At 42.9% G+C, this 23,183-nt stretch overlaps 1 protein-coding gene across 1 annotated transcript in view; it reads right to left on the bottom strand.

Moving 5' to 3' along the window:
• Nucleotides 1–23,183, bottom strand: part of pcdh15b (protocadherin-related 15b) — a 1,048,074-nt gene that overhangs the window by 502,464 nt on the left and 522,427 nt on the right. The window lies entirely within an intron of this gene.

The following is a 23,183-nucleotide window of genomic DNA, read 5'->3' as shown; positions in this document are numbered from 1 at the left end:
GTGTTGAGCTCACCCTCAGGCCACCAATTGGTCAATTCAGGGTGACTTTTCCCACATAGTTACCCTAAATCAACTCTGATGCTGGGATCTTGAGCCAAAACCCCAAATTCCTGCCCCACATGTTGTTAAGATCCTGTTAGGGACCATTAATATTTAAAGGAGAAATCAAAATATCCTGTAATTGACTGACAGAACTATGCCACAAGATTTCACATTTTAAAACAAAAACAAACTTTATTGTATACAAAAAAATTAAACAAAGCAAGCACCACTAACTTAACACTATAACTTAGAAAGACTTATGCTATGAACTCAGTTCTACATTTTACTTCACTTCAAGAGTTCCCTTATCTGAAGAAATCTTTAAGGCTCATTCGCTTCTCCTGGAACCAACCCAAAAGGTATGCCACAGCCCTCTGGAATTTAATTTAATTCTCCTTAGTATTCCAGCTATCTGTTCGAGGTAAGATTCTATGGGGACCCTTCAACGGCTATTTGGCTTTACCAACCCCACAACTGTGGATGCCTCAGCTCCTTGTTCAGGTTGCTGGTAGATACCCAACTAGCTTCCCAAGCTAACACTAATGACTGCTTTCTGCCACAAGGCTCTATAAGGACCACTGTAGATTCCTTCCACTAGCTGCAAATTTCCAGTAGGCAAATCTTCTAACTAACCCTTTCCCTCCAAACTGAAACAGAGCCCCACCCCCACTGCATGTAGTGGATGATGAAGTTAATATTTTATCTGTTTGAAATGCAGGCCTAGCTGATTATTCTGTTGGCTATCTCAATTTAGTAAGATGCAGTCTTCACCAAAGCAAAGCTACAACTGTCTTTGTCTGTTCCCAAACTGAACGATCTGCTTCTGTCAGCGAACACAGACTCACAAAGCCAGTTCCTAAGTAGAAATACAAATTAGCTAACTTTTAATTCAAGTTTTCCTAATTCTCTAATGGAATTTTACAATTATTACCCACAATTGCTAGCTTTGGCCTCTAAAGTCAACATGGTCCCAAACTTTTAAGTGTATTAAACTCCAAAATTGCTTGAACTGCATTTACTTCAGAGTTGCTTGTCAGTTTGTCAATCAGGTGCCCTCATTTTCCACAGTTAAAACTTTAATTTCTACAAGTTATATTCTAAAATATAAGAATTATGAACTAGATTAGAATTCAATAAAAATCTGGAATTAAAAGCCTAATGATGGCCATGAAACCATTGTTGATTGTTGTAAAAACCCATCTGGTTAATTAATGGCCTTTAGGGAAGGAAATCTGCTGTCCTTACCTGGTCTGGCCTACAGGTGACTCCAGACCCACAGCAATGTGGTTGACTCTTAAATGCCCTCTGAAATGGCCTAGTAAGCCACACAGTTGTATCAAACCCTAAAAGATCTCAAAGGAATAAAACCAGACAGACCACCAGGCATCGACCTAAGCACCAGAAATGACAATTCCAATCTCAGCCCTGTTGACCTTGTGCAGTCCTCCTTACTAACATCTGGGGGCTAGTACCAAAATTGGGAGAGCTGTCACATAGACTAGTCAAGCAACAGTCTGACATAGTCATCCTTATGGAATAATACCTTACAGACAATGTCCCAGGCACCACTATCAATATCCCTGGTTATCTCCTGTCCCACTGGCAGGACAGGCCCAGCAGAGGTGGAGGCACAGTGGTATACAGTCGGGAGGGAGTTGCCCTGGGAGCCCTCACCATCGACTCTGGACCCTATGAAGTCTCATGGCACCAGGTCAAGTTTGGGCAAGGAAGCTTCCTGCTGATTACCACCTACCACCCACCCACAGCTAATGAAGTAGTACTACTCTATGTTGAACACCATTTGGAGGAAGCATTGAGGGTGGCAAGGGCGCAGAATGTACGTTGGGTGGGGTCTTCAATGTCCATCACCAAGAATGGCTTGGTATCACCACTACTGGCCGAGCTAGTCGAGTCCTAAAATGACATAGCTGCTAGACTCGGGCAGGTGGTGAGCATACCAACAAGAGGGAAAAACGTACTTGACCTCATTCTCATCAACCTGCCTGCTGCAGATGCATCTGCCCATGACAGTATCAGTAGGAGTGACACTGCACAGTCCTTGTCAAGACAAAGTCCTGTCTTCACATTGAGAATATCCTCCATTGTGTCGTGTGGCACTACCACCATGTTAAATGGGATAGATTTTGAACAGATCTGGCAACTCAAAACTGGGTAAACATGAGGTGCTATGGACAATCAGCAGCAGCAGAATTGTATTCAACCACAATCTGTAACCTCATGGTTTGGCATATCCCCCACTCCACCAATACAATCAAGCCAGGGGATCAACCCTGGTTCAATGATGAGTGCAGGAGGGCACTGCAGGAGCAGCACCAGGCATACCTAAGAATGAGGTGTCAACCTGGTGAAGCTACAGCTAAGGACTAGTTATGTGCCAAACAGATAAGCAGCAAGAGATAGACAGAGCTAAACGATTCCACAACCAAAGGATCAGATCTAAGCTCTGAAGTCCTGCCACAACCAGCTGTGAATGGTGGTGGACAATTAAACAACTCACTGAAGGAGGAGGCTCCACAAATATCCCATCCTCAACAATGGGGGAGCTCAGCACATCAGTGCAAAAGATAAGACTGAAGCATTCACAACAATATTCAGCCAGAAGTGTCAAGTGGATGATTCATCTCTGCCACCTCCAGAGGTCCCCAGCATCACAGATGCCAGTCTTCAGACAATTTGATTCACCATGCATGATAGCAAGAATCGGCTGAAGGTACTGGATACTGCAAAGGCTATGGGCCATGCCAGTATTCCGGCAATAGTACTGAAGACGCCCCTAGCCAAGTTGATCCAGTGTAGCTACAACACTGGCATCTACCCAGCTATGTGGGAAATTGCCCAGGTATGTTCTGTACACAAAATCAGGACAAATCCAACCCAGCCAACTGCCGCCCCAACAGTCTACTCTTAATCATCAGTAATGGAAGGAGTCATCAACAGTACTATCAAGTGGCACTTGCTCAGCAATAACCTATTCACTGGCATTCATTCTGGGTTCTGCCAGGGCCAGTCACCTCCTGACTTCATTACAGCCTTGGTTCAAAAATGGAAATAAGAGCTCAACTCCCAAGGTGAGGTGAGAGTGAGTGCCCTTGACATCTAGGCCTCATTTGACTGAGTGTGGCATCAAAGAGCCCTAGCATAACTGGAATCAATGGGAAACAGGGTAAACAGTTGGAGTCATATCTAGCTCAAAGGAAGGTAGTTGTGGTTGGTGGAGGTCAGTCATCTCAGTTCCAGGACATCACTGTAGGGGTTCCTCAGGATAGTGTCCTTGGCCCAACCATCTTCAGCTGCTTTACCAATGGCCTTCCTTCTATCATAAGGTCAGAAGTGGGGATGTTCACTGATGATTGCACAATGTTCAGCACCATTCACAACTCCTCAGATATTCAAACCGTCCATTTCCAAATAAAGCAAGACCTGGCCAACATCCAGGCTCGGACTGACAAGTGGCAAATAACATTCGTGCCACATAAGTGTCAGGCAATGACCATCTCCAACAAGAGAGAATCTAACCATCGACCCTTGACATTCAATGGCATTACAATCTCTGAATCTCCCATTGTCAACATCCTGGGGTTTAGCATTGACCAGAAACTGAACAGGACTAGCCACATAAATACTGTGACTACAAGAGCATGTCAGAGGCTAGGAATCCTGTGGCGAGTAACTTACCTCCTGACTCCACAAAGCCTGCTCACAATCTATAAGCACAAGTCAGGAGTGCGATGGAAAACTCTTCACTTGCTTGGATGAGTGTAGCTCCAACATTCAAGAAGGTTCACACCATCTAGGACAAATCAGCCCACTTGATTGGCACCCCTTCCACAAACATTCAGTCCTTCCACTACCAACGCTCAGTGGCAGCAGTGTATACCCTCTAAAAGATGTACTTCAGAAACATACCAAGACTCCTTAAACGCACTTTCAAAACACACAGCTACTATCATCTAGAAGGACAAAGACAGTAGATAGACAGGAATACCGCCACTGGAAATTCCCCTCCAAGCCACTCACCATCCTGACTTGGAAATATACTGCCGTTCCTTCACTGTCGCTGGATCAGAATCCTGGAACTCCCCCCATGACTGCACTGTGGGTGTACCTACACCACATGGACTGCAGCAGTTCAGGAAGGCAGCTCACCACCACATTCTCAAGGCAACTTGGAATGGGCAATAAATCCTGGCCAAGACAGCAAAGCCCACATTCCTTGAATGAAAAGAAATATTTGCAACAGTATTGGTGATGCAGCACCTACGTCCTCTTGAATTCACAGATAAGCCAAGATGTACACATGGAATTTTATACAAATATAATTTTGTCACCAAGAAAGTAAGTGGATGTCAGTCTTGGCACTTAGACAAAGGCACTATCAAATTTAAAACCATTATTTTTTTGCTCCCAGTAACACGTCTTGGATTATTTTCCCTAAGATTGTGGGTTCAAGCCCCACTCTAGATATTTGAGCTCATAATCTAGGCTGACACAAGATATGCAATGCTTAAGGACTGTTCCACTCTTAAGGTGGTGTCTTTGGATGAGATATTAAGTTGAATTTTGTTTCTTTTGTCAGGTGAGGAGAGAGGAGCACATTTCTGCTGGTGTCAAAGCCACTATTTATATCTCAATCAATAACATGAAAACAGAATATCTGGTCACTTATCTTATTGTTGTTTGTGGGACCTTGGTGTGCATAAACTGACTGTCACATTTCCCTATGTTGCAACAGTAACTACACTTGAAAAGCATATTATTGACTGTGAAGCATTTTGAGACATCCTGACGATATGAAAGGTATTATAACAATACACGTTCTTTATTTCTAATACTGACAGACCAAAGGAATGTTCCATCTTTATTATGTGAGAAATTGTAGGTATGCGTATAATAAAATTTTACTTTACACTATGCTAGGAGTTTCAAAAATCTACAACACACAATGTTCACCTGTACTCAATGAAAAGGTAGCATCTAATATGGAAGGTTTTACATTGTAAAATCTTCCTGAATTCCAGAATTCTTACTGAATTCACAGACATTAATCACGAGGGTCACAGCTATTTTTTTCAGATATGTACATGAAGTGACACAATGCTGAGCACCCACCAATTTACCTTAGTAAACCGTGCCACTTTCATAGTTCTTGTTAGGCAATTCATTTCAGTTCAAAAAGCATGCTTTTTACATAAATGACATTTCATTTCATGTCAATAATCATAAATGATTATTTAGAATTCAAGTGATTGCATTATTTTCTATTCTGTGCGGGAAGGCAGTGCAGGATGGATGTCGAAAATCTGAAGTTTAAGTCATATCTAGATTTCTGATCTGTATGTCGCTTTTCAAAGTAAACATCAGGGCTGTTTCTCAATTTTTGCAGCAAACGTCTGATTTTTATCTTGATATATTCCATAATCAAGGTGAATGAGTGCTTCATCCCCTTTGGTAATACCTCTTGTAGAAATAGAAAATACTTCAGTAATGTCCACGGTGCCTTTTCCCTGCCTAAAAATTCAGTAAGTAGGCATTGATGCACAGCCTTTCTCTTTAGAGTGCAAGGAAGACTTGGCAAACAACATCAGCTTATGATCACAGCCACATCTGCACTGTAATACTGGTTGACTGCAAGCAGATGGCAAGCTGTAAAAACCCTGTCGAGCTGGCAGAAGCTAGTTAATCAGGTATGTATAGCTTACTGACAGGGATGATGTTGTATTTTGTTTGTAATATGTACCACTGCTTTAGATATAATGTGCAACATCTACAGGCCATGTTCTTTCATTAACAATGCTTTTGTGTCTCATTCAACTTTGGAGGTACATAATGCAAATTTTGATCAATAAAATATTAACTGATAAACACTGCATCCAAACTGCACTTTATTTCTTTGATTTTTTGTTCTGAGCTTTATGGTGCATATGTTGACTGGTCCATCAAAAGGTTATATATGAAAGTACTGTAAAATTTGATTTTGTTTATCTGGTTCCCTGGTTAATGAAAGTCCAGTGCACATTAATTGACAAGAGGTCATGTGAAGAAATTATATGGCCAAAATAATGTTTAGCTATCTTCAGGTTGGAAATTAAAAGATAATTTTATAAATCATCTAATTTGCATTCTAAATTGCTGTGGTGTGTGACCAAAACATTGGCACAGGATGCAATCCATAATGTTGCATAAGAAAATGTCAAAAAACATTTAAGTATGTCTTCAAACAGGTTTAGTAATTTATACGTTGCGGATTAAATTTAATTAAGCCCCACAATACAGTTCACAATAATAGCCTTATTACTAAGCATTAACAAATAATCGGTATTAACTATTGGTTTGTTCCTACTGCTCTTTCTAATCAGCGTATTTAATATGTTAATGGTCTGCTGGAAACTAGAATTTCTGTTAAAGATTTCTCTCTAATTAGATTTAAGTTTATTGCACTTTTCACCTGGATATTCTTTGATAAATTAAGTAATTGGGGTGGTTCATAATAGAATCATACACCAAAGAAGGAGTCCATTTAGCCGACTGCCAGCTCCCTGAAAGAGTTAATCCAAGAGCAACTCCCTTGCTCTTTCCCCATAGTCCTGCAATTTATTTTCATTTTCAAGGATTTATCAATTTTACTTTTGGAAGTTACTACTGAATGTGCTTCCACAGGGAATGCTATGTGCACATTATATTAAACCTGTGTCCTCTTGTTAGGTGTCATTTTGTGAGACATACAACAATAACAATTTTGTCAGCATATGTTATCCTGCTCTTGCACAATTTTGTCACCGGGTTCCCAGATATTATTCGATATACTTTCTGGAATTATTACCTTTTTTTAGTAACTGAAATTTCTATTATCCAAAATAAGCATTTAAACAAAATAAAAATCGAAAATGCATATTTCACAAAATGATAATATTTTTACATTGAATTGTCTTTTATGTCCTTTAGCAGCTTCATTACCTTTTGCTTGAAAGCCTCAGTCTCTCCCAATTTGGGCTTGGGTAATTTTTGCCGAAATCTGAGACTCACAGCTGATTTTCATGCCGGATCCCGATCCCACCATCAGGATGAAATGCGAATTGGGAATGCGTAAGTGCTGGCAACGGGACCTTGAGGGAGAGTTTCGAAGAGGCAACCAATTAAAAGGCCACCTTTGTAAGTCCTGTCCAATTAAGGATGATGGGCTAGCTCCACAGCTGGGAGAGACAATCAAAGTGACCAAGACTCTGGATGGTCAGTAGCCCCACCAGGAGAGATGGGTGCCGTTGATGTGAAGAGGAGAAAGAGAGTGTGCCCTCTGAAGCGGCACCCTATGAAGACTGTACAAAGTTTAATAACTAAATGTGACCACAGCTGCCTGGTCAGCATTATGGAGACCGAACCCCTCCACAGATGGCTTGTGGCCTCAAGTGTTTCCCTCTGGCTGTGGGTGGATGGAGAAATTAAATGAGGTGGAGGGATGCAGTGGCATAGTAGTATTGTCACTAGACTGCTAATCCAGAGACCCAGGATAATGCTCTGGGGACCTGGGTTCGAATCCCACCACAGCAGATGGTGAAATCTGAATTCAATAAAACCTGGAATTAAAAGTCTGATGATGATGTTGACCATGAAATCGTTATTGATTGTTGTAAAAAACCCATCTGGTTCACTAATGCCCTTTAGAGAAGGAAATCTGCCATCCCTACCTAGTCTGGCCAAGGCTCCAGACCCACAGCAATGCAGTTGACTCTTAACTGCCCTCTGAACAAGAGCAATTAGGGATGGGGCAATAAATGCTGGCCTAGGCAGTGACGCCACATCCCTTGAACAAATAAAAAAAAGGTGTCACTGGCTCTGGCCTGCCACTGGGAGGCTGCCTCCATCCATTCAATGGGCTTTGGCCTCAGTGAGTATGCTTTTTAGAAAATCCAGACAGTATGTTAATAATGTCTCAATAGGAACTTTAATTGACCTAATTCATTATTCAACACTGACAGTTGGGCAGTCATCATCTCCCGGAAGCAGCCTTACTCAAAGTAGGCCAGAGGTGGGAATATGCCAGCACACTGGCAAACCTGCCGCTACCGTAAAATTGCCGGCAAGTCCACCACTGAATGCACTACCTTTCCTGAAGGAAAAGTCAGCCTCCAAGTTCTGAATTAGTGTTATACATTCTGAGCATGTACATTATACCTAATTTCTCAGGATGCTCAGTACTGTTCAAACAATGCAATAGCTTTCTTCAGCTTTCAGCACTTCTTGCTCAGTAACTTTCTTTTAAATAATTTTGATATAAAGTTTCTAGAGTTCAGAGGTAAAATTCAGAGTATTTTGTTTAAAACCAAAAGACTGTATATGTGCTTGAGAGAAAAGAAAACAAAGAACTGACTATGCTAATGACACCGTTATAGAAGCTTTTGTATTCTGAATATACAAAAAGGGGAGAAAGAGATTGGCTTTCGTGAGAGAAACAGGAAAAGAGAAAGAGCGAAAACAAAGAGAGAGAGAGAGGTTGGCCTTAGTGGCGAGGGAAGGCGGATGCGTGGTGAGTGAGAGTGCGGGTAAGAGACACACAGATTTTAATTAGTATTGCTTCAATTTTTCAAAACAGCATATTTACATTTTGAAATGAACTAATTTTACTCCTTTATATAAAAGCAAAAACTGCAGATGCTGGAAATCAAAAACAAAAACAAAAATACCTGGAAAAACTCAGCAGGTCTGGCAGCATCTGTGGAGAGGAGCACAGTTAACGTTTCGAGTCCACGTGACTCTTCAACAGAACTAAGGAAAAATAGAAAAGAGGTGAAATATAAGCTGGTTTAAGTGGGGGGGGGGGGGCGCTTTGGGACAAGAAAAGCTGGATAGAGGGCCAGTGATAGGTGGAGATAACCAAAAGATGTCACAGACAAAAGGACAAAGAGGTGTTGAAGGTGCTGATATTATCTAAAGGAATGTGCTAATTAAGGGTAGAAAGCAGGTCAAGCAAGGTACAGATAGCCCTAGTAGGGGTGGGGTGAAGGAATCGAAAAAGGCTAAAAGGTAAAGATAAAACAGTGGATGGAAATACATTTAAAAATAATGGAAATAGGTGGGAAAAGAAAAATCTATATAAATTTTTAGAAAAAACAAAAAGGAGGGGGAAAATCGAAACGGGGATGGGGATGAATCATGATCTAAAATTATTGAACTCAATATTCAGTCCGGAAGGCTGTAAAGTGCCAAGAGGGAAGATGAGGTGCTGTTCCTCCAGTTTGCGTTGAGCTTCACTGGAACAAGGCAGCAAGCCAAGGACGGACATGTGGGCATGAGAGCAGGGTGGAGTGTTGAAATGGCAAGCAACAGGGAGGTCTGGGTAATGCTTGCAGACAGACCGAAGATGTTTGGTCTCTCCAATGTAGAGGAAATCGCATTGGGAGCAACTAATGCAGTAGACTAAGTTGAGGGAAGTGCAAGTGAAATGCTGCTTCACTTGAAATGAGTGTTTGGGCCCTGGGACGGTGAGGAGAGGCCAGGTGTTGTATCTTCTGCGGTTGCATGGGAAGGTGCCATGGAAAGGGGTTGAGGTGTAGGGGGTGATGGAGGAGTGGACCAGGGTGTCATGGAGGGAATAATCCCTGCGGAATGCCGGCCGGGGGGGGTGGGGGGAGAAGGTGATGGGAAGATGATCCTGCCATTTCCGCCAACTCCAGCATGATGCCGCAACCAAACACATCTTCCCTTCACCCCCCACCTTCCCGGCGGCATTCCGCAAGGATTGTTCCCTCCGTGACACCCTAGTCCACTCCTCCATCACCCCCTACACCTCAACCCCCTCCCACGGCACCTTCCCATGCAACCACAGAAGATACAACACCTGCCCCTTTACTTCCCCTCTCCTCTCCATCCAAGGGCCCAAACACTCATTTCAAGTGAAGCAGCATTTCACTTGCACTTCCCTCAACTTAGTCTGCTGCATTCGTTGCTCCCAATGCGGTTTCCTCTACACTGGAGAGACCAAACGTAGACTGGGTGACCGCTTTTCCGAACACCTTCGGTATGTCCACAAGCATTACCCAGGCCTCCCTGTGGCTTGCCATTTCAACACTCCACCCTGCTCTCATGCCCACATGTCTGTCCTTGGCTTGCTGCATTGTTCCAGTGAAACTCAACAAACTGGAGGAACAGCACCTCATCTTCTGACTGGGCACTTCACAGCCTTCTGTACTGAATATTGAGTTCAACAATTTTAGATCATGAACTCTCTCCTTCATCCCCACCCCCTTTCCGATTTTCCCCCTCTGTTTTTTCCAATAATTTATATAGATTTTTCTTCTCCCACCTATTTCCATTATTTTTAAATGTATTTCCATCCATTGGTTTATCTCTACCTTTTAGCCTTTTTCGATTCCTTCACCCCACCCCCACTAGGGCTATCTGTACCTTGCTTGTCCTGCTTTCTACCCTTAATTAGCACATTCCTTTAGTTAATATCACCACCTTCAACACCTCTTTGTCTTTTTGTCTGTCCTGTCACTGGCCCTCTATCCAGCTCTTCTTGTCCCAATACCGCCCCCCACCTTAAACCAGCTTATATTTCACCCCTTTTCTATTTTTCCTTAGTTCTGTTGAAGAGTCATGTGGACTCTAAACGTTAACTGTGCTCCTCTCTACAGATGCTGCCAGACCTGCTGAGTTTTTCCAGGTATTTTAATTTTACTCCATGTGCCTTAATGACAGCTAAGTTCAATTCTAATTGTCTATACACGTCAGAAGACATCCATACTTCCATCACCGATATAGAGAAAGAGGGTCGGTAGCATAGTAATATTACTGGACTAATAATTCAGAGTCCCTGACTAATGCTTTGGAGACTCAAGTTAAAAGGCCCACCATGGCAGCTGGGGGAATTTAAATTCAATTAATTAAACTAAAATAAATGGCTAGTATCTGTAATGGTGACCCTGAAACTTTGAATTATTGTAACAGCCATTCACTTCAGGGGTGGAAATCTGCTGTCCTTACCCAGTCTGACCTATATGTAACTCCAGGTCCACGGCAGTGAAATTGGCTCTTAACAGCCCTCTCAAATGGCCTAACAGGCTAGTCAATTGTGTGAAACCGCTACAGAAAAGTCTGGGGAGGCAGTGGCATAGTGGTATTGTCACTGGACTAGTATTCCAGAGACCAAGGGCAAGATTTTCTCGTCGGCGAGCGGGCCCCACCCCCTCACTCGCCAACGTGTAAAATGGCACCGGGTGGAACTCCCGACCTCACCGCTCTCCATTTAAATTTTCCAGTAGGTGGGGACACAGCAAAATCAGCTTTGCGCCCGCCAACCTCTCAATGGCCAACTGAGGCCATTGACAGACTAATTAAACTAATTAGTGGACCTGCCCATCCAATCTTAAAGTTGGCGGGCAGGCCAGGAGCCCCAGCGGGAATTAGAAAAAGTATGAAACCTCATCCACGGACAGAATGAGGTTTCATGTAGGTTTTAAAAAATTTTAATTAAGTTTTTGTAAAAATTATGGACATGTCCCAACTCGTGTGAGTGTCACATGAGGGACATGTTAAGGAAATGTTATTTTTCTATTTTTAGCTTTTTTATGTTTAGAGCTGATCTCCCTGAGGCAACACGTAGCCTCAGGGAAATGAGTGCGCTCTTTCGTGTGCACTCTCGATTTTGAGAATCACCCCCCCCGCCCCCGGAGCGCATAGTACTTCTGTGCAGATGTCACGCTGACGGGCCTTAATTGTCACACTGGCGGGCCTTAATTGGCCCGCCTACGTAAAATGGCACCATGCCCCCAATCGGGGCGCCAATCGGAAGCGTGCCTGACAGTGCCCGCCCTTCAACTTCGCCCTCAATGGGGGGGGGGTGGAAATCCTGCCCCAAGGGTGTTGCTCTGGGGACCTGGATTTCAATCCCACCATGGCAGGTGTTAAAATTTGAATTCAATAAAAATCTGGAATTTCAATGTCTGATGATGACCATAAAACCATTGCTACAGAAAACTCAAAGCAGCATAAAATTGGGTGGACCAACCAACATTGACATAGGCATCAGAAATGACAGTTGCCCCTGCAAAGTCCTCCTCACGAACATCTGGAGATGTGCCAAAATTGGGAGACCTGTCCCACAGGCTAGTCAAGCAACAGCTTGACATAATCAAACTCAAAGAATCATACCCTACCACCAATGTCCCGGTTTACTCCATCACTGTCCCTGGATATGTCCTTTCCCACTGGCGGAACAGGCCACCAGAGGTGGTGGCACAGTCGTATACAGTTGGTAGGCCGTTGCCCTGGGAATCCTCAACATTGATTCCAGGCCCCATGAAGTCTCATAGTATCAGGTCAAACATGGGCAAAGAAACCTCCTGCCGATTACCACCTCCCACCCTGCCTTCAACTGATGAATCAGTGCTTTTCCATGTTGAACACCACTTGGAAGAAGTACTGAGGGTGGCAAGGGCACAGAATGTACTCTTGGTTGGGGACTTTGATGTCCATCACCAGGAGTGGCTCAATAACACCACTACTGAAGGTCCTCACCATCACAGATGCCAGTCTTCAGACAATTTGATTCATGCTACAGGGTGGGCATTGGATATTGCAAGGTTAGGGGCCATGACAACATCCCATCTGCAGTAATGAAGACTTATATTCTGGAACTAGCCACATCCTTAATCAAGCAGTCTCAGTACAGCTAGCCAGTTCCAGTGCTCTACCCAACAATGTAGAAAATTAGCCAGGTATGTCTTATCCACAAAAAAGCAGGACAAATTCAATCCGTCCAATGTCTGCCCCAGCAGTTTACTCTCAGTCATAAGCAAAGTGATAGAAGGTGCCATCGACAATGAGATCAAGTGGCACTTACTCACCAACAACCTGCTCACAGATGCTCAGTTTGGGTTCCACTAAGTCCATTCAGCTCCATAACTCATTATAGCCTTGGTCCAAACATGGACAAAAGAGCTAAATTCCAAAGGTAAAGTAGGAGTGACTATCATATCCAATTGAAGTCATCCTTACCGAAATCTACGTCTCTTCATTTTCCCTTTACCTACAATGCCTAAAACACAATTTCTGACTGTTGCTCTACTCTTCTCCCTTTTCTTTGTTTTCAAATAATTATCCACCTTTTCTACCTGAGCTTCCCCAACCCCCCATTTACTAATTTAAAGTCCTTGTTACCACCCTGCTTACTCAATCTGCTAGTACCCTGGTCCCAGCCTGGTTCAGGTGCAGTTCGTCCAAATGGTAGCATTCCTTCCTGTTCCAGTACTGCTGCCAGTGTCTCATGAAGTAGAATCCCCCCTTTTCCCATGGCATTCCTTTAGACACCTCCCTGAGCTGCTTATTCTGACACCAATTTGTATGTGGTTTGGGTAATAATTCAGAGATTATAATCCTTGAAGTCTTGTCTTTTAATTTATCTTCTAGTTCCGAGGACTCCTTAAACAGGGCCTCTTGCCTACTGTTACAATCCCGATCGTAAACCAAAATAACCATATTCAAAAGAAGAAATTTCTTTATCGAACAGGATTTCACTTCTTGTGATGTTTACTTTAACACAATTCAGAATCAACATAAATTAAATGTAATTTAACAAGTGATTCACTGTCAGTACGAACTATTAATTTCACATGCAATAGCAGATACAACAGAGACCATCTCAGCTGAATCTGCCTTTAGGTCTCCTCTTAAGCTACACAGGTCGACCAAGCTGAATACTAGTTTCTCACCTTCCAGGTGTTAGCCAATTCTCCACAGGCAGCAGCTTCCGTGTAAACAAGGAACCTGTCCAAACAATCTTCCCTGTATGATGCAATTTCTCTCCAGCTCTTCTGCTTCTACTTCTCTTTCTGTCTGCATGTGTGTGCTGATCGCCTTCTGCCTCCAGCTGTCTTTCAGCTCTCCTTTGTGACTGCCAGCCACATAGCTTCTGAATCTTAACTTCTTTCCTATTGATACTGCTTCCAGATCAAGGGGTGCCAGGTCACATGGACCTGTATTTCTTATTACCCAAGAAAATGATCATTGATCCCTTATCAAACATTTTTTTCTAAATTACAGATTCTCAATTCATTTTAATGTAACTACAAATTTCCCTTACTGTTACTGCTTCAGGGAAAATGATCTTCACACTATTTGTTCCTATGTTATTGGCCACAAAATGGATGCCCTCCCCCTCAAATATCCTTTCAAATCAGTTTGAGATGTCATTCACCCTGGCAGAGGTAAATAACAAACTATGTAGGTCTCTCAATCCTGCTTACAAATGATGTTATCTGTGGTCTTAATTATTAAGCCCCCATAATTACATTAGGCTAACCTCTTCTCTAGTTTTTCCATCTCCCAAGTTTAAACAGTCCCTCTGCTCAAAAGTGCCATGTTCCACATTCTGGCCATCCTTCTGACAGTCTTTATTCATTTTTTGAATTATTTCATGGGATGTGAGCATCACTGGTTAGGTCAGCATTTATTGCCCATCCCTAATTGCTCTTCAAAAGGTGGTCGTGAGCTGCGTTCTTGAACTGCTGCAGTCCATCTGGTGTAGGTACACCCACAATGCTGCTCGGAGGGGAGTTCCAGGATTTTGGCCTATTTGACGGTGAAGGAATGGCAATATACTTCCAAGTCAGTAATGTTCCCATGATCTGCTGCCCTTGTCCTAGGTAGACGAGATCACAGGTTTGGAAAATGCTGTCCAAGGAGGATAGGCAAGTTATTGCAGTGCATCGTGTATATAGTGTGCACTGCTACCACTCTGCGCTAGGGTTGCAACTGTGACTAAATGTATTTCTGAAGGTTTCTTCATATGACTTGCCTCGATGACCAACACATTCATTCTTGTGACGTCCTGCACCAATTGCTAAGCAAAAAAATGCATTATCCAATTTGATGATGCTTGATTGTCAGCCAAACAGCCTTATTATCTCATCATTTTCAATATTTCTATTTGATAAAGAGAAATGTTAAAAAAAAATGAAAAAAAAAAATTGTTAATGTCCCAATGACTTTCCTCCAGGCTTGTACACAGCAGTGTCCTAAAGATTGATCTTCAAATCCTGGAGATTACAGGCCAATCCTGGAACAGTTGACAACCCTACTCTGCGCTGGTGGTGGAAGGAAGTGAATGGTTAAGGTGGTGAATGGGCTGCTTTGTCCTTGATGGTGTCAAGTTTCTTGAGTTTTGTTGGAGCTGCACTCATTCAGCAAGTGGGGAGTATTCCAACAAACTCCTGACTTCTGCTTCTCTTTCTGTCTGCAGCATCTGTTGATTGACTTCTGCCTCCAGCTCTTCTTTGTATCTGCCGGCCACACAGCTTCCATGTCTGAACTTCTTACCTTGCAGATGCTAGACAGGCTTTGGCGAGTCAAGAGGTGCATTAGTCGCCATAGAGTTTGCAGTTTTGACCTGCTCTTTTAGACACAGTATTTAAATGGCTGCTTCAGTAAAATTTCAGGACAATGTTAACCCTCAAGATGTTGATGGTGAGGGAATTCAGTGATGCACATTGCCTGGCACTTTGTGCGGCGCAAATGCCACTTGTTGGCCCAAGCCTGAATGTTGTCCAGATCTTGCTGCATATGGACCCGGACTGCTTCAGTATGAGGAGTTGCAAGTGGAACTGAATAGTGTGCACTCAACAACAAATATCCCCACTTCTGATCTTATATTAGAGGAAAGGTCATTGATGAAGCAGCTGAAGCTGGTTGGGCCTAGGGTACAACCCTGAGGAACTCACTCAGCAATGTCCTGGGGCTGAGCTGAATGGTCTCCAAAAATCATAATCATCTTCCTTTGTGCAAGTTATGACTCCAACTAGTGGAGCACTTATCCCTCATTTCAATTGACTTCAACTTTGCAAGGGCTCCTTGGTGCCACACTCAGTCAAAAGCTGCCTTGATGTCAAGGACAGTCACTCTCACATCACCTCTTCAATTCAGCTCTGTTGTTCATATTTGTACCAAGGCCGTAATGAGATCAGGAACTAACTAGCCCTGGCAAAACCAAAACCGTGCATCGATGAGCAGTTTATTGCAATATAAGTGCCACAAGACCACAATGTCGATGACACCTTCCATCACTTTGCTGATGATCAAGGGTAAGTAATTGGCTGGATTGGATTTGTCCTCTTTTTTTGTTGATAGGACACCCCAATTTTTCATGTTTTCAGGTAGATGTCCGTCTTCTAGCTGTACTGAAACAGCTTGGCTAGGTGCACAGCTAATTTTGAAGCATAAGTCTCCTGCCAGAAGGGAGAGACAGTGATTTAATGGTAATTTCACTGGAAAAGTAATCTAGAAGCCCAGGCTAATGGTCTGGGGTTGTGGGTTAAAATCCTACCATGGCAGCTGGTGGAATTTAAATTAAATTAATACATCTGGAATTGAAAGCTCGTCTCAACCATGGAATTATCATTGATTGTTGTAAAAACCTATCTGGTTCACTAAAGTCCTTTAGAGAAGGAAAACTGCCATCCTTACCCAGTCTGGCCTACTTGTGACTCCAGAACCACAGCAATGTGGCGGACTCTTCAGCGTCCTCTTAAATGGCTTTTCACACCACAGTTCAAGGGCAATTAGGGATGGGCAATAAATCCTGGCCTTGCCAGCAACGCCCGCACCTCATGAAAGGATAACAGAAAAATATGTTTTCAGAGCCCATAGCCTATGCTACATAGTGCCTTCTGCTATTTCTTGATATCACATTGTGAATTGAATTCACTGAAGACTGGCATCTGTGATGTTGGGGACCCTTGGAGCAGCTTCATCCATTCGGCAGTAATGGTTGAAGATTGTTGCAAACGCTTCAGCCTTGTCTTTTGCACAAACGTTCTAGCTCCCCCATCATTGAAGATGGGGACATTTGTGAAGCCTCCTCCTCTGGTTAGTTATTTGATTAACCACCACCATTCAATACAGGGCGTGACAGGGCTGCAGAGTTTGATCTGATCCATTGGTTGTGGGATGGCTTATCTCTGTCTATCGCATGCTGCTCCAGATATTTAGAATGCATTTGGTCCTGAGTTATAGCTTCACCAGGTTGACACCTCATGTTTAGGTATACCTGCTGCTGCTGGCATGCTCTCCTGCTCTCCTCATTGAACTCGGGTTGATCCCAGGTTTGATGGTAATGGTAGTGTAGGGCATATGCCGAATCATGAGGCTACAGATTGTGGTTGAATACAATTCTGATGTTGCCGATAGCCCACAGTGCCTCATGGATGCTAGTTTTGAACCGCAAGACCTATTCTAAATCTACCCCATTTAGCGTAGTGGTAGTGCAACTTAACAAGGTGGATTCTATCCTCAGTGTGAAGGTGTGATTTTCTCTCCACAAAGACAGTGCCGTGGTCAGTCTCACCAATCCTGTTATGAACACTGTTATCTTTATTTATTTGGTTTAAGTGGTTTTGCACTTTATTGTACCTTGATCCCATTTTAATTTTCTATTGATTAATGGCCCAGACTTTCCAGTGTCCAGATCGTCAGAGATCAGACACGTGACCCAAGATGCGTACCAGGACCCCACAGGCATCCCGTTGTGTAAACCTCCAAGGGAATTGCCCAGGAAGTTTGAATTCCAAAGGGCAATTCCCCTTCTCCCCAGGGCCCTCCACAAATGTCTTCAACTCTGTGTTAGAGTTGGAGACTTTGGACAATTCCTATTTACTTAGCTGAATAGTTACCCAGAAAATGTTAGCCAGAAAATTCTTGTCTAGCTCCCGGGTAACTACAGAACTGACCTCTCAATGACTCACGATGAACCCCCCACCCACATCCCCCTGACTTACCCATTGACCCCCAACCCAACCCAATGACTCTGCTAATATTCGACCACCTGACTATCACCCTGTCCAGGCCTGACTACACTTCACCGCCTGACTACCCCGCACCCCCCCCGACCCGTCCTGACTAGCCCCTGAGCTGACTTCTTTTCCTGACCCGACCACCCCCAACCCACCTCAACCAACTACCTACCTCACCCATATATCCACCCTACTCACCTGCCACCCCACCTACCTGCTGCCCTACCAACCTGCCACCTGACTCAGCTACCACCCTGCCCACCTGCTACCTCACACAGCTACCAGATCAACCGACTACCCACCTCACATAAGAACATAAGAAATAGGAACAGGAGTAGACCATTGAGGCCCTTGAGTCTGCTCCGCCATTCAATAAGATTATGGCTGATCTCCTTGTGCTTCGATTTCAACATTCCCATCTAACCCCAATAACCTTTGATTCCCTTACCTAACAAGAATTTATCCACCTCTGCATTAAAAAAATTCAATGATCCCCACCTCCACTGCCTTCTGAGGCAGAGTGTTCCAAAGTCGCCCAACCCAGAGAAAAAAAAATTTCTCCTCCTCTCTGTCCTAAAAGGGCCACCCCTAATTTTAAAACAGTGCCCCCTAATTCTGGACTCACCCACAAGAGGAAACATCCTTTCAATGTCCACCTTGTCATTCAGGATCTTGTATACTTCAATCAAATCACCCCTCACTCTTCTAAAGTCTAGTGGAAACAAGCCCAGTCTGTCCAACTTTTCCTCATAAGACAGCCCACTCATTCCAGGTATCAATCCAGTAAACCTCCTTTGAGCCGTCTCCAATGCATTTACATCCTTCCTTAAATAAGGATACCAAAACTGCACACAGTATTTGAGGTGTGGTCTCATCAATGCCCTGTACAACTAAAGCATAACGTCCTTACTTTTATGTTCAATCCCATTCGAATAAAGGAGGCATCCCATTAGCCTTCTTAATTACTTGTTGTACCTGCATACTATTTGTGACTCGTGCTAGAATATCTAGATCGTTCTGCACCTTAGAATTATGCAGCCATTCTCCATTTAAGTAGTACTGTGCTTTTTTGTTCTTCCTGCCAAAGTGAACAACTTCACATTTTCCCACATTAAACTCCATTTGCCAGATCTTTGCCCATTCACTCAACCTATCTATATCCATCTGCAACCTTATGTCCTCTTCAAAACATACTTTCCTACCTACCTTTGTGTCAGTTGTAAATTTAGCTACCATGTCTTCACTCGCCTCATCTAAGTCATTGATGTAAATCATAAAAAATTGAGGCCCAGTAAAGACCCTTGTGGGACGCCACTCGTCACATCCTGCCAATCAGAAAAAGATTCATTTATGCATACTCTCTGCTTTCTGCCAGCCAGCCAATCTTCTATCCATGCTAATATGTTACCCAATACACCATGCACTTTTATTTTCCATAATAATCTTTGATGTGGTACCTTATCAAATGCCTTCTGGAAATCCAAGTATAGTACGTCGACAGGCTCCCCTTAATCCACTGTGCATGTTACTCCTTCAAAAGAACTCCAACAAATTGGTTAAACTTTATTTTCCTTTCACAAAACCATGCTGACTCTTCCCAAATGTCTTGAGCTCTTCTAAGTGCCCAACTATAACCTCCTTAATGATTGATTCTAATAACTTCCCCATAACAGACATCAAGCCAGCTGGCCTATAGTTTCCTGCTCTCTGCCTTTCTCCCTTCTTGAATAGAGGGGTTATATTTGCTACTTTCCAATCTGGTTAAACCGTTCCAGATCCTAGCGAATTTTGGAAAATTAACACAAGCGCATCAACTACCTCATTAGCCACCTCTTTTAAGACCCTAGGATGTAGTCCATTGGGACCCGGAGCCTACAGCTCCATTAAATTTGCTCAGTACTGTTTCCCTCGTGATTTCAATTTCACTAAGGTCCTTTCTCCTGTTCACCTCCTGATTTGCAGCTATTACTGGAATGTTTTTGTCCTCTATAGTGAACACAGAAGCAAAATATTTGTTCATTTCTGCCGCTATTTCCTTACTATCTACTTTTAACTCCCCATTGTCACTCTCTAGAGGACCAACATTCATTTTACTTACTCTTTTCCTTTTTAAGTACCTATAGAAACTCTTGCAATCAATTTTTACATTTCTAGCTAGCTTCTTCTCACACATATACCCACCCTGCCCAGCTGCCATCTCGCCCACCCATCACCCTAGCACCTCACCCACCTGTCAACCTACCCACTTACCTCACCTACCTATCCACCCTACCGGTATGCTGATTCACTCAGTTATCCATTCACCCAATCACTGACACTCACACCAGACATTTAATCTTACCTTACGCAGCTAGTGCCGCAAACGTGGAACTTGGCTCATCTTCCCCTCGATGCTCCAGTGCTGTGATGGAGTTTTTTGTGTATGCTCCACATTTCTGAAGAAGCTGGCTCGGAAAATCCGGCCAGAAATGCAGAACGCACTGAGGGTGCAGAAAAGTATGAGTGGAGTGGCAATCCGGCGATGATTTCCACATCGCTGAAAATTCAGGCCATTAATTAATAGGACGCACATTTACTTTGTTGAAAGCATTTGTATGAATTTTGGGCCTGGTTTAAACTATAAATGAAAGTGCAACACTACAGAATAGAATTTTATTCCAAGATTATAGTTCATTATCAATCATTGACGTGAAGAATCACTGACTCATCAAGTAATTGACAGCATCATAAATAAAATGAAGAGGCCAGGCACAATATTGCTTTTTAACTTTAAACTCTAAACAAAAATGAGTGACAAAGTAAGCATAAAGGTTTGTTAGCATCAAGGAGGTGAAACCGATTCATAGCTCAAAACAGGAGCAAATTATTAATAATAAATTTATTTGATAAAGCAAATTATTATAGTCATGTTAGATAGAATATTGAAACAATACTAGGCAAGTTATCCTGGAAGTTGTCATGCCAGTGGATTACAGTCCTGAATTATTTACAGCCATATGAACTTTCTAAGGAAGACGTTTTTTTTTAAAAGAGACGTACACTGGAGGAATGTAAAGTGGCCACTTACTGGAAAATTCCTATGTGGATTATACTTCACCGACTAGAAAATGGAATCCAAGAAAACATGGCATGTCACACTTAAAAAATGTCAAGGCCTACTTTAGGCAGAGACACTTAAAAGGAAGAGATGAAATACAAAAGACTGAACTTTAATCTCCTGTGGCTGTGGTTGTAGAGATAATGGAGACTGAGTGACATATCTGAGCAGTCACCCAAATGCATCTCCTGTTGAGTTATATCTCAGGATGTGGAAATGGTCTGAGACGAAAGGAAATTGACTTTTGGCAAAAGTCATGTTTGTTTTTCCCTTCCAGGAATACACAAGGAAATGGGTTAAGAAGTGAGCTGCAGGCCTGATCTGTGTGTGCGAGTGTTCTAATGTGCTAGTGTTCTAGTCTGCTGTGAGAGTCACAGCAGAAGAAGATCAGCTAGGCACACCTACAGCTTGTAGGCAAATGGTTCTTTCTCTCTCTTTGTTGCTGGAGGCAAGTCAGTAAAGCCACAATCAAAAAGGAAATAGGACTGCTTCTTCAGCCAACCTGCAGAACCAAGTGTCTCCAAACTAACTGCTAAATTGCCAAAGCCAGCTCTACCAGAATCACCCAACCTAAAACCTCAACATTTTGCCATCTACGCCTCACCGACAAGCCAAAGACTGATTTGTATGTTTCCTTTCAACTATTATTTGGACTCAATTTCTCATTTCTGCTCTGTGTTTGTGTGTGTTGAATTTTTATTATTTTTTTCTCTGGTTTTTAGTAATGAATAAGCTTACTCTTGGACTCAAGAAAACCTGGTTAATTTAGCTCCTTCTGAAACATAAATACATTCAGACTGGGAAAAGGTATCCATGGGGGTAAGGGATCCCTTTTAAATTAATCTTGTTGCGACCAACCGAGGAGATTGATTAAAGAAGGGGGTGCCAGCTCATTCCTCCTCCTGGGAGCTGAATAAAATTGGTGTCCCGTTCGGGAAGTTAACAAATTGGGGGACCACGCCCAGGGACCGGTCAAAACAAAATTTATCTGTGCAGTACCTGCTTGTCAGGTGTTACATGACCTCCTATATGCCAGGAAGGATGAATGTGTTCATTATGAGCCTGATATGTGCCACCTGGCACAGGGAAAAAACAAGGACGTCCAGGACCTCAGAGGCATTAAACCCTTTATTTATTCAAATACAACAATGTTGATAATGATGATGTTGAACTAAGCAGCAAAACATCTATTTGAAGCCACCTTTATAATGTTGGATTCCCTGATTGAAGGTGGCAAAAAGTGGCCTAACAGTCTTTTTAAGGAAACACTGCAGGCTGCAACCAGGAAGGTTACTGTTTAAAATATTCTTACCTGAATGTAGAGCTGGCAGGATCCTCCAGAACCCATACTAAAGCCACATGGGGTCTCTGCTGGCCACCATGACCTCAAACCCAGCTCCCCACATGATCACAGCTGCCAACAAACTCCCCCCTCACCCTGCCACTTCCACTCTCGTTGATCCTGGCCTCTGCCCTGCAAAATCAACATTAATGTCTCTTCCTGGGGTTTAATGAATAAGACCCAAGGGCCAGTATCATGCACACCTCAGGCCTAACCTTTCAGATGCTGAGATTATTTGCTGTGCATCCATCTTTCTAGGCCTTTTAAGTTCTTTTTATTAACATAGCACAAAAGAATAATACATGGTCAAGCTCAACAGCAGAAAACATCAGTATTATTTGTTTTTACACCTCACAGTAAAGCAAGAGGAGAAATTTATCTGGTAAAGGTAATAAACTGCAATTGGTGGTACACATCTTTTTTAATGCATGAATCCAAATCACAACCTTCTCTGCTAAATAACCCAATAAACTGGAAAGATTGTTCTTCTATGCTTCCTGACCCTGACAGAAAAAGCAAGGTTTGGGAGTTGATAAGTCTTCTCAAGAGGAGGATCTCCACATCTTAGCCCTGTACACGAAGGAGCTGGTGATCCAATGGCAGCAGGATCATTGCTGTTTTGCATTCCTGAAGCATCATTAACTGAACTTACGATGCATCAGCTCCATTGCAAAACTCCCAGTGCACAATGCAGGGAACAAGGAGTATATTAATTGGCATCAGCTATCCCCAGAGGACCACTGCTTGCCTTAAGCTCTGCTGTCATGGCAACGCTGTAACAAGACAGGGACAACAAATTACACTCTTCCAGGACGTACCTGAGGTGCTGGTACAACATTCACTTCTAAAGAATAGTACAAAATCAGCCTAATTAGAGGTGCCAGAAAGAGTGAATGGTATC

The sequence above is a fragment of the Carcharodon carcharias genome, chromosome 17, assembly GCF_017639515.1.
Source record: "Carcharodon carcharias isolate sCarCar2 chromosome 17, sCarCar2.pri, whole genome shotgun sequence".
In the NCBI taxonomy this organism is placed as follows: Eukaryota; Metazoa; Chordata; class Chondrichthyes; order Lamniformes; family Lamnidae; genus Carcharodon; species Carcharodon carcharias.
Note: the sequence above shows the minus strand (reverse complement) of the source record. Positions and strands in the feature narration are given on the sequence as shown.